This window comes from Gadus macrocephalus, chromosome 9 (genome assembly GCF_031168955.1).
Source record: "Gadus macrocephalus chromosome 9, ASM3116895v1".
NCBI classification, from domain to species: domain Eukaryota; kingdom Metazoa; phylum Chordata; class Actinopteri; order Gadiformes; family Gadidae; genus Gadus; species Gadus macrocephalus.
In genome coordinates this window covers 7,567,428-7,580,390 of record NC_082390.1, presented here as the reverse complement: position 1 = coordinate 7,580,390, position 12,963 = coordinate 7,567,428, and the positions used below count along the sequence as shown (strand labels likewise).

Here is a 12,963-nt window from a genome sequence, read left to right as displayed (position 1 = left end):
GTGCATGTGTGTTAACTGTGTGTGTTTGTGTGTGTGTGTGCGCATTTGAACGTAACCACGTGCGTCCATGCGTGTGTGTGCGTTTGTGTGACTCAAAAACGCCCTGTGGGAAAATAAGAGGAGCCAGCAGCCAGTGTCCACAGCGCCCTGCCGGTCCACAGAGCTGAAGGTGTACACTAGCTGGACGCTGCGAGTCACAGAGAACGCACACACTTCAGGGCCACGGCCAACCCCAGGTCGGGGTCTTCCATCGATACTGATTCTACGTTTAATGCATTCATGTTTTGGTGTGTGTGTGTGTGTGTGTGTGTGTGTGTGTGTGTGTGTGTGTGTGTGTGTGTGTGTGTGTGTGTGTGTGTGTGTGTGTGTGTGTGTGTGTGTGTGTGTGTGTGTGTGTGTGTGTGTGTGTGTGTGTGTTAACTTGAAATTTATCATAGAGGAGTTGTACAGTTTCTCAAAACCACACATGTACCCAAAGTCAAGTGTAGGAGGGCAGACTGCGATCGAACTAGCAAGTCGATATAGAGCTTCAGCCTACATTTAATGGGAAGCTATAGGACAGGCTGGTGGATGGCTTTGTTTTTATGCTTTTAAAAGCACCTTTATCCTTTGGGCAGCTCACCCAGAGCTGGACTCCAACACAAACATCCTTTAAGCAAGAGACAAAGGTCCCTTTTTCCAGTCGGGTCTCTCCCACTAATCCATCCCTTTTCGTCCTTATCTCAGGGAAACAAACCAGCCCTGCTTCACGTGAAACCCACAGGTGGAAGACGATACGTATGCACATGACGTCTGTTCCTTCTGCTTTGGCAACAGGCCCCATTGTGTTTGCCCTCATAAGAACATGCGTACATCTCGACAAACACATACGCCTAGTGTGATTGCGTTGGCTCCTCAAATAAGTGATCGAGATCAAGTTCCCAACTTCAGCGTCATGATCTGAGCCCGAGTCACGGCCCCCCCAGTCCCAACGCACCCAGTGGCTTCACACCAGCGGCCCCACCTCACCCAGTAAACAGACTAAAGCTTTTGGCACATCTAAGAGCCGTGTTTGTCGTCAGGGCAAACCACTTAAATCCTGCCCTGAACTAAGAGGGGTTGAAGTGGAGAGGAAGCGGGTCTCGCTCCACCACTGACCCGCCTGGAGGCGTCGTCATAGGGACCACCAGTTGACCCAGCGAGACGGCCCCCGCTGATCATCACACCTTTTGCATCTCTGCGGGGCTATGATGTCTAGCCCTAAGGCACCGACCCGTCCCCCGCCATGGTCCAGCCAAACCCTGGTCCTTCTAAACCCTGGTCCATGGAACCCCTGGTCCAGCCAAACCCTGGTCTAACTAAAGCATAAGCCATCCAAATCCGGGTCCATCTAGACCTGGTTCATATAAACCCAAGTCTAACTAGTCCATGGTCCTATCCAAACCCCTGGTCCATCCAAACCCTGGTCTAACTAAACCCTGGTCCATATAAACACTGGTTCATAAACCCTGGTCTAACTAAACCCTGGTCCATGAGGCCTGGCTCTATCCATCTCTATCCTCTATCCTCTATCTAACCATAACAACAATATCCCCCCCTTCGCTCTTGTTCCCAGGCAACCAAACGTTAAGTTGAAAGGCTTTAGGTTGTCAGTCACACCGTCTGTTACCTCCGACCTTTGCCCTTTCCCCCCCCCCTGCCCTCTTGAGGTGAGTGACCCCGGGTTAAAGAACACAGGGCTGTGGCTACGCAGACAGCCGGGGAGAGGAGCGCGGGGAGTACTCAGTGGGTGGCTGACGTGAAGGATTATCCACGCGGAGAGCGCTTGCTGACACCTTCCACGCATTCCTCAGGGCGCCTCCCTGGCCTCCACCACCACCACCACCACCACCACCACCACCACCACCACCACCCCCAAAGGCGACCCCTCCATCCACACATGCCAAATCCATATATCATCCTCTTTTCTGCATGACCACCTCATCCACCGTCACACACCACCTTCCACGGCATTCACAAAAAAAGCAAAAGAGAGCATATAATGGGAAATTCCGAGGAAAAGCACAGCCCCAAACCATAAGAAGATTAGATAATCCTCATACTCCGGCCTGAGCACTGCTGCTCTGCCTCGTCGCGTCACAGAGTGAGCAGCAGAGTGCGCTCGGATCCATAGGTCTCGATAGATTGGCCTTCCAGCGCCTTCCGACCACCACTCGCTCATAACTTAGCGGCTTGACTCGCGAGGTATAAATCTTTCCAAGGAGATGGAAGCCGACCATCGCTCTGCCCAGCGGAGGACACGGGAGACGGTTCCCGGGCTGAGAGATGGACCGGTCACTTCTGGCAGGGATTCAATAGTTTGGGGAGAGGGCGGTGGGAGAGAGAGAGAGAGAGAGAGACACCAGTGGTTTCTTTGTTGGCCGTTACGCACGGGGACTGAGGCTGAATGGAATTAGGTCTGCTCCCCCCTCCCCCGCTAAGAGTCCATACGACCGCCGGTCCTACTCCTGGCTCCCCCTCTCTTCCCTCTTTGTTCGGCTTTTAAAAAACAGAGAGACAGGTGGGAGGATCCGGGAACGGCCAGAGAGCTTCTTTTCCTCGCATTCCGACACAACCTCCGACTTCTGAACCCTTGTTGTGGTCGGTTTCTGTTTTCAAGGCGAGTGGAGTAAACTAATGCTCTGTTTGTGCCCCAAATATAGCATCACAGGCCCATTATGGTCAGTGTAGTTCTGCATCCACCAGGAGGGAAGCTCTCATTTTACGAAATCATCATGTTTAGATTGCGCGCTCCGGCGCAGATAATGGTAGAGTTCAAACTTAAAAATAGCAGCCTACGGTTTAACATCAACAACATACAAAGACTTTTGTCTTCCAGACTGAACCTTTACCCTGGCTTGTGTTTTTGGAAGCAGAGGCATGTTACTACGATACAGTTTGTTGGTACGGGAGTACGTCCCATCACAGAGGGGTCAATGCTAGGACGTTCGTATCACATCCGTGAATAGTGTCCGTTTGATCATATTACTGGACACTTCTACTCAGACACTACAGTATAACCCCACGGTGTGTGGGCGCATTTCATATTCGGCGTAGAGGGTGGCCCTTTGTCCTGACTCGTAACCATGGGGATAGACCCATCCTTTCTAGAACTCTCAGTCCAAAACAATTTCTTAATTGAGCTGAAACATTTATATTACTCTACGAACACATTTACAACATAGCGTAGATTACTAGGTTTAAGATCATGAAAGGCAAACCAGCATGTTTAAAACAGAACGAAAACTATTTACGGGTCATTCTCACTTCAAGCTTATCGTGCTTGTTTGGCCAACAAAATCCTTTGACGATGACAGGCAAAGCAGCTTATCTTTGAACGTCTGTAAAGTTAAAAAAAAACACTGCTCATCATGTACAAGGGAGTGCCATAAACCCGTCTTGGCTGATCGTCCACCACAGAGTCATAGCAAATAAACAAAGATAATCTCTCATTTCAAAGCAATTTCTTCAATTGACACACATTTAATGCCAAAACCAGTACACACTCCCCGTGCCATCCATCATCGTCAGCTCTACATGTGAACAGTGTGAACAGTGACACAGGTCTAGGGTTGATCTCTTGGCCGCCACTCATTTGAGGCTTTAGCTCGTTTGTTTCGCATTACCCCCAGTGTGAGACGTATGCTGATCGGTAGCATCACTTTGTGCCCAAAGTCTTCCTTTCATGTGGCCCAGGCGGAGTGACTTACCTCCCACTGGTGAGACTGTCTGTCGGCCTCCGATTCATACAGGGAGCCTCCCAGCTGCTTGTAAATGAAAAGCCAGCCTGAGTTAATTCAATACGATCTGCCTTTATACTGTGCCTCCACCCACACACCTCTCGTCTGTGAGTGAGTGGCCCAGAAACAGTGCCCGCCAAGATGCACACATGCACACGTACACAAATGCGCACACACACACACATGCACACACGCATACAGATGCACACACACTAAAAGCAGATGCCTAAACAGGAAATGCATCAAAAGGATTGCATTAAAGGAAGAATCAAATGACCAGTGTGGACATAGCGTGAGCCCACTAAGAATACATTGCATTATATCTGATTTCATTAGAAGCAGAGAAGGAAACGTAGGCTGGGGAAGTCATGGATTATGGATGGAGGACGACCACAGAACAACAAAGCGCCGAAGAAGAGCCCACAGCTGGATGGGAAGAGACGGTTCAGAGGAAGGGGGGGGTCAAGAGGTCAGAGCTGTGGTGCTGATAGAATCAACACACACACACACACACACACACACACACACACACACACACACACACACACACACACACACACACACACACACACACACACACACACACACACACACACACACTTCCAGCGTCCCTCACCAGGGCCCGTATGGCTGAGTGCTTGCTCCGTTTGATCCAGCCTTAAGGCCTAGCCATTCCCTTTGTGTCTGGGAAACTTTTACCTTAAGCCTTCCCTCCCGCGTTCCCAGAGAGTGCTCTAGCTCCACCGCGCTGGCCCAGTTCTCCACCTCAGCAGGGAAAGGGCTATCCAAACACCTGCAGGAACAATAGCACTTAAAAACCTCAGACGCAGGGGGCTGGCCGTGTGTGTTCTCTCCTGGTTTAGGTGGATCAAAGCAGAGCTTCGTTTGAGAGGGGTGGTGGTGGTGGTGGTGGTGGGGGGGGGGGGGGGGGGGGGGGGGGGCTTGTTGGTGGTTGCGTTAGTGATGATGTTGGTGGAGGAGTCAAAGCGATGGCTGTGAAGCCCTGGCAACCTCCACCAGAATCAGGTGATTCGATACCGCCGTATTGGAACAGTGAATTGGATATAATCGGATAATATTACAATACGATACATACATAAAGACAGCAATATGCCTTTGGGTTGCTTATTGGGAAATGCAGACAAGAGTTCGGTCTTCTAGAATCTGAGAGCATTACGATGGGGCCTACAGCAACAGGGTATCAACTCAATGCTGTGAAAACGGTATGTAACTGGGCCCTGTAAACGAAGGCGTTCGACATCAATGTTGGAAAGCCTTTGTCTGTGACAAAGGCTAACAGACCTGTTCAATATGAAACAGCCAGTGTGGCTATCATGCTGGCTGCGTCTGCTAGCAGCAGAGGGCTGGAGTGTGTGCTGGAGTGGATGCAAGCCTGAGACTGAATTAATGATGTGTGTGCTTGTATAATTAGATCTTGTCTGTGTGTGTGTGCGTGTGCGAGTGTGTGTGAGCCTCCCCTGTGTGCGTGTGCATTTGTGCGTGTGCATTTGTGCGTGTCTTTGTATGTGTGTGTGCGTTTATCCGTGTGTGCGCGTGTCCATGCAATTGCGCGTGTCTGTGCGTTTATCCGTGTGTGCGCGTGTCCATGCAATTGCGCGTGTCTGTTATTCTGTGTGTGTGCGTCTGTTATTCTGTGTGTGTGCGTCTGTTATTCTGTGTGTCTGTTATTCTGTGTGTGTGTGTGTGTGTGTGTGTGTGTGTGTGTGTGTGTGTGTGTGTGTGTGTGTGTGTGTGTGTGTGTGTGTGTGTGTGTGTGTGTGTGTGTGTGTGTGTGTGTGTCTGCGCCTGTGTGTGCATGCAGGATTAATAATTAGCACTAAGACAGAGCCCATATGTGCGGAGGTCTGTGCCTGTCCCCCACACACACACCTCCCACACGGCCCCAGATAACAGATAGCAAGCATCAGCAGGAATGTGGGGATTGTCAGGCAGGAATGATGACATCACCGCTGCCCATCACAACCGGTAAAACATTCATGGCAGCAGCTCTCCCTCACCTAACCAAAGCCAGCTGGCCTCAGGCATTACTTCACGGTAATCAGGGGCATAAAACGAGCAATATGCGGAAGAGTCATCCGTAATATACAAACAAATGAGGGTCCGAAGTACAGTTCTGGCCTTTACCCTACACTCGTCGTCATTTATTGCTTTTTCATGCCCCCTCTGTATTTTCACCCTGTCAAGCAATTACACACATTTAAAAAGGGATGGTACCTGCTAAGCTGACTCCTATTGTTTTTACTTAGTAAACTTAATAAAGTTGCTTTAAAAACAAAGCGCTTTGCAATAATCAAGGCACATATTCAAAACTGGAGTAGCTACAACAAAAGTTACGACAAAAGTTCTGCACAAATCGTTGAAAGACGACAGCTGGACAGAGTGCATCGTAGTTATAGGAATCAGAAAGACCATTGACATCAACCAGCAGCTATTGCTACTTCGACTGCACTACACCTTGTTTCATCAGGCCTAGTTCTCCTGATGACCTCACATCTAGCCCCGGCCCCTACCTGAGCCATGAGGCTCCCAGGACGAGGGTCAAGGGAGCGTCAACAACTGCGCCTCAGTGAACAAAGAGAAACGTGAAGCGTCCCGTGGGCAGAGACAACCTTCCAGCTGAAAAGCAGCAGGGCCACTTGGTCTGAAGCCCGCCCTCCTCGCTAGGCTGGTGGATCATCCACAGGTAAAGCCCCCGTAAACTGATCCTGTTTCACTTTATTGTACTGTCCTTCCAGGCAGAAACCTTTTGTCTCTGCCATTCAGGAACTTCCTCGTTTGAAATGTAACTTCTCTGTAGTCTGAAGGTAGACTCACAAAAGTGGGAAATAGAGCGAGAGGAATACAGAGAGGAACAGAAAGAGAGAGACACAGAGAGACTCACAGAGAGAGAGAGAGAGAGCAACAAAAACACACACACACACACACACACACACACACACACACACACACACACACACACACACACACACACACACACACACACACACACACACACACACACAGCGAGAGAGAAATTGAGGCGAGAGAGAGTACCGAGAATATCGTGGGATCTGTGTCAACAGCAACCTTGGTAAAATTCTGTGTGATTATAAATAGTCGAACCCTTAATTTCCTGACTGAAAATGATGCCTTAAGCAAAAAAACAAATCGGCTCCTTTCCAAATGATCGTACAACAGACCATATAGTCACACTAAGCACCCTAATCGACAACCAAACAAACCGAAACAAAAGCTAACTATTCTCCAGCTTTGTAGATTTAAAAAAAGCCTTTGACTCAAGATTGCATAATGGTCTGCTGTTTAAATGAATAGGAAGTGGTGTTGGAGGTAAAACTTACGACATCATGAAGTCCATACATGTAAACAACAAATTCAAGATAGACTTTTTTTCCACAAAGCCGGGGTGTGAGACAAGGATGCAGCTTGAGTCCGACCCCATTCTCAACATATACATTAACCAACCAGCAAGGACATTAGAACAGTCTGTAGCACCCGGCATAACACTGGTAGATACCGAAAGCAAATGTTTGCTGTTTGCAGATAACCTGGGGCTGCAGTCCCCAACCAAAGACGGCCTACAGCAGCACCTAGATCTTCGGCAGTTTCTCTCAAACCTTGGCCTTGACAGTGAAAGTGAACCTTAGTAAAACTAAAATAATGATATTGGAAAAAAGACCCAGCCACCACAAATAACAATTCCACCTAGACACTGTTGCTCTACTCTAGAGCAAAAAAAACCTGTACCTACCTTGGCAAAAACATTAATAACCTGCTAAGAGAGAAGGTAAGGACAGCATTTTACGCCATTAAAGGAAACATCAAACTAGACATCCCACTTAAGATTTGGCTCAAAATGACGCAGTTATAGAACACATATGGCTCTGAGGTCTTGGCTCAACAAGCTAACCAAGATTTTATAAAATGGAACAAACATTAAACAAACTCCACATGCAGAATTCTGTAAATCTATCCTCAGAGTCCAAAGAAAAACACCAAATAATGCATGCAGCACAGAATTGGGACGATATCTGATCAATATTAAAATCCAGAAGAGAGCAGTAACATTTTATAAGCACCTGAAGAAACGAGACAGCAACGGGCTCCACAACAAGGCCCTGACCCACAGAGAGTTACACCCCAAAAAAAACAACCCCTTAGCCAGCCTGCCCTGGGACTCTGTCCAACAACAACCACCATCATCAAGCGAAACCAAATTATAAGAAAATAAAACAATTGGGCACAATGGAAAGAATCCACCATAAAACTGAGAAAATTGGCAACTTGTCCCTAAACGGAGAATATACAGACCACCATGACTGACCCAGAACTAAGAAAATCCTAGACCAGGTATATAGTATAGACTTCATCAGAGACACAGCCTGGCCATCGGAAGGAGACAAAGATAGACCTGGCTCGCAAGAAAAGACAGACTGTGCCCCCACTGCACACAAAACCAACTGGAAACTTAGCTGCACTTCATAACTTCCTGCCTATCATACCAAGACATCAGTAACACACACTTCCCAGGGATTACATAGACCTACAAGGACTTTAAACATTCAAGATGCTAACACATGCTGCCATATCTATTGGGTGAAATGCGTGCGATCACAGCAGCATTATTTGTGACCTAGGACCACAAACTCTAGCACACCTTTTGGTTAATATTACACTTCACATTTTTGTGTAATTTTTGCTGTTAACAATGATTGCACACATCCTCCACACTGTAAATACAGAGTATGTCAGTATATCTTTACTTTATCCATTTACAGGAGATGATATTTTTTCACTTTACTCAATTCCTTTTTCACCTGCTTTGGCAATGTAAACGTTTGTTTCCAATGCCAACTAACTTTTTTCAATTTGAATTTGAGACACAGAGAGAGAAACAGACAGACAGACAGACAGACAGACAGACAGACAGACAGACAGACAGACAGACAGACAGACAGACAGACAGACAGACAGACCGAGAGAGACACAGACAGACAGACAGACAGACAGACAGACAGACAGACAGACAGACAGACAGACAGACAGAGACACCCAGACAGACAGACAGACAGACAGACAGACACACCCAGACAGACAGACAGAGACACAGAGAGAGACACAGACAGACAGACAGACAGACAGACAGACAGACAGACAGACACAGAGAGAGAGAGAGACACAGACAGACGGACAGACAGACGGAGAGACGGAGAGACGGAGAGAGACAGAGAGAGAGAGAGAGGACCATTCGAGTCTTCAGATGAAAGCACACCTGAGGGAGGGGCCTGGAGCGTGCTTGGAGGGTTGCCGTGGAAACTGAATCCCAAGGGGGCAGCCAGCCGGTTGGTGGGTCCGGGCTGGGAGAGAGAGAGGGAGAGGGCTTGGAAGAGGACACTTCAAGAACAAGTGGAAAGAAAGACCCAATAAGAATGGCCGTTCTCACAGCCCAGCCCGTGTTGTGGTGTCAGGGAGCTGAGCCCGCCCACGGTTGCTCAATAATCCATGGAACACTTATTGTGTCGTGCAGGCAAACGTTACACACAACCAGAGAGTTTGTTTGAGGTCAATCGCAAAAACATGACAAAGGCTTATTTACTAGTCCGAACACAGCAATTAAGGGCTTAAATGTTTCACCGTCAGCTAACCCAATCACCGCATTAGTATCCCCTGTGCTTAGCGTCGCGGCGCTAGGACAGCATTTTCTCAAAGCATCACGGGGGTTGCCAGGGTGACGCAGCTGTCGTCCGCAACAGACGCACAACTAGTCACAAATCCTGGCTAACTTTTAATCTAAGTGTCACCGTGCCAATGCTTGAGTCTGTGATGACTTTACACAGCGGCCATAAAGCAGTAATTACACAGGGCTCTTACGACGCGGTGATGTAACTGCAAATTACACAGGGGATAAAAAAAAGTAACACATTAATAAAACGTAACAATAACATTCTTGGCTTGCGACCTGCCGTTCTACAAGTGTGTCTTTGTGTGTGCTTGACGTAGCGCGCGCGCACACACACACACACACACGCACACACACAGGAGGGGCAGAGAAAAGTGAAGTGGTGCCGCCATTCACCATCGCCATGGTTACCAACCAAAGCTGTCCAATGAAAAACACTTGCGATTGTGCCCCGACAAAACGTCACATGAATGTTGGATACGCCCAACATGCAGAGAGAGGGAGAGAGAGAGAGAAAGAGACAGAGAGAAAGAGGGAGAGAGACAGAGACAGAGACAGACAGAGAGAGAGAGAGACAGAGACAGAGACAGAGACAGAGACAGAGACAGAGACAGAGAGAGAGAGAGAGACGGAGAGAGAGAGAGAGAGAAAGAAGAGGGTGGCTGAAGAACACCAAAGTAGCAAGGAGAGATAGAGGGCAAAGCAAAAGAGGGGAAGATAGAGGAATGGAAGGGATAAAGAGGGGAGGAAGTGAGTTTAGTCACAGAACAAAAGCAAGAGGCCTGCCAGACCAAAGACCCCAGTTCAGTTTCCCCGGTCCTGTCCCACTCTGTCCATACGGATCCCAGCTCTAACATGACGTGATCACTGATCAAATTCCACTTTTCGGGCACTTTGCTCCAACTCAACACAACAATTGCTTGTTCTCAACCCCCATGCAAGTGGTTCATGTTTCAATGCGTGTGTGCGTGCGTGTGTGTGTGTATGCGTGAGAGTGAGTGCATGCATGTGCGTGTGTATATGCATGCCTGTGTGTACAGCAGCTTCAGTTTCTTAACGGATTTGTAACCGAGATAAAACTATTCACGACAAACCCTCGGATGCCCTGAATAAAGATGTTAATCATGTCCCGTGTTACGGCCGTAATCCCAGCCTAAATAACCCATTCATCACTTTCAAATCAAGCCCACACTCCACGGCAGCCGTTTGTGTGCTAATACAGGGTCTGGGGGCCGCAGTCTAGCTTACCATACCTCAGCGGGGTGGCCGAGACAGGTATGGTTCTCAGAAAAGCATTTAGCTCACGCCAAGGGCCCGATTACTCGTGCGTGGCACGGCTATGACAGGCCTGCTGATGAGCCAGAAGCCGCCTGGGCTCCTCCTGATTGATCTGCCAGGTAATGAAGAGGACAGCCAGCGTTACCAGTCCTGTGGAATCCGGTCAATACCACAGAGGCGCTGTCCGGGATGAGGAATCATCCTCACAGGCTGAGACCCCTGGGCCGGTGTCGAGATTTGACATCAGTGTTCAGGTAAAAAGTAGTACCAGCTAATTAAACAAGGAGGTTTGCCTTAAGAGGCATAATGGATTATCGTCCAGCATGTGGCTCAGGAGGCTGGTAACTGGAAGGTTGCTAGTTTGATCCCCGGCTCCAGTGTAAGAGTTTCGAGGTGTCCCTGAGCAAGACACCTTACCCTAACTGGCTGTCGGATTGCATGGTTGACACAGCTGTGAATTTGCGCATGAATGGCAGAATATTAGGCAATATTGTAAAGCGCTTTGAGGGACCACTGGTTTGAAAAGCGCTGTTTAAATGCAGTCCATTTACCATCATCGATAACAGTATGGATAATCAACACTCTGCTATTTAACAATAGTTTGACGGTTTTATAATGACACAACAATTATAATGGTTGTTGTATTAAAGTATTGTTGGCAACGATTCCGAATGTAATGGATTGTTATCTCGAGAGATTAGAAATTGTACAGAGTGCAGTCATTTGTTTGATAAAGTAAACCTATGCCCTATTGACTTTTACGATGTGTGTGCACGTCGTAAAAGATTTGAATGCGTACCTCGTTAATTTCTCTGGCTGGTTTCACAGAGGCCTGAAGCCAGGAAGTAGTAGCCTATACTCGCCCTTTACATTAAGTGTATGGTCGACACCCAAAACTAAACCAGACACCCGCCTGGACACAATTCAATCTGGAGATCCGATCCAGATACTCCAGCTCTGGGAGGGAGAAACGATGTTCGCTCAGAGGAGAACAGGGTATGACATCACCATGAGATGTCTGAATGGACATTGTCTCATTTCATCATCCCCACACGCTTATCAGAGTAGCCTTCTGCCTCCAGGATAAACAGCAAGCGCCTCAGATACACAGGCGATTATTGTGCGTGTGTGTTTGTTAATGTGTGTGTTTGTTAGTTAATGTGTGTGTTTGTTAGTTAATGTGTGTGTTTGTTTGTTAATGTGTGTGTGTGTGTGTGTGTGTGTGTGTGTGTGTGTGTGTGTGTGTGTGTGTGTGTGTGTGTGTGTGTGTGTGTGTGTGTGTGTGTGTGTGTGTCTGGATGAGTCACCCTAGAGACTTCATGTCCAGCAGGAAACAATGCAGGTAGGCTTGGCACCAGAGGAACATCTCTCCCAACACGCAGCACCAAGTCAAATCATCACGTTGACGGATTGTCATCACGTCAAAACGTTTTCATGACACCAGTGAAGCGGTCAGTTCATGACAAAGCCACAACCAACCCCCTAAACTCTGTAGCATTTGAATTAATTCACAACATTTGCGAGCAGAGAAAAGTACGCCCAGTATTCTCTTTTAAACAGAGAAACACCAGAACCGTCAAACTATTGTAATAATCCAACATGGACGGAATCAAACATTTGCAATGTTCATGAAAGTATTTGGACGATAGTGTGTTCCCGTTTCTAATTCCAATCTGGACCATGGTAAAGTGAACGTTATCTATTAACCAGGTCATGATTATTACCTAAGCAGCGAACAGTGAACCACAGTGCAGAAAGTTTGGGCCAGTGCACCACGGCAGGTGCAGCCCTCACAATATCAAGGTTTAACACTTTAAATAGTACTCACCCGAGTTAAACACACAGGCTCAGGGAGTCCCACACTGGTTCTGACTCATGTTAACTAAAGACATTGAAAACTACACACCCAGAAAGTGAGCAAACGTTGATCCCAGTGCCGCCGGTCGACCACCAACGTAGCTCTCCTCCGACCAGTCCGAAGGGAACGGAGTCGTGCTGCGTTCACGTCCAACGGAGGTTGTCGTAATCTCCATCTTCCAAATTGTTGGATGCGTGAATTATAAGAACCAACTATAAATACAGGAGCAACATTTTACTGGTAATTAATGACAACTAGGTATTTTGTGTGTTTCCGTAAGGTCGGATTTATCCGGCTAGGTTGGTAGAATATGGAGGCGCAGGCACCTGAACACACAGAAATCCTACATCAATGGGTTTTCTCTCGTAATG

General features: G+C 47.8%; 1 protein-coding gene across 3 annotated transcripts in view; it reads right to left on the bottom strand.

Annotated features, from left to right (window-relative positions):
- LOC132464276 (ras association domain-containing protein 8-like) overlaps positions 1 to 12,728 on the bottom strand; it is a 38,247-nt gene extending 25,519 nt beyond the window's left edge. For 2 of the 3 annotated variants that reach the window (XM_060060562.1, XM_060060561.1), the window contains exon 1: positions 12,563 to 12,728. The gene's annotated coding sequence lies outside the window, so the exon portion shown is untranslated. Of the gene's footprint in view, positions 1 to 4,457; positions 4,552 to 12,562 lie in introns of all 3 variants that reach the window. The other variant, XM_060060563.1, reaches the window with a different exon arrangement.
- Between the last annotated feature and the right edge of the window lie 235 nt (positions 12,729 to 12,963).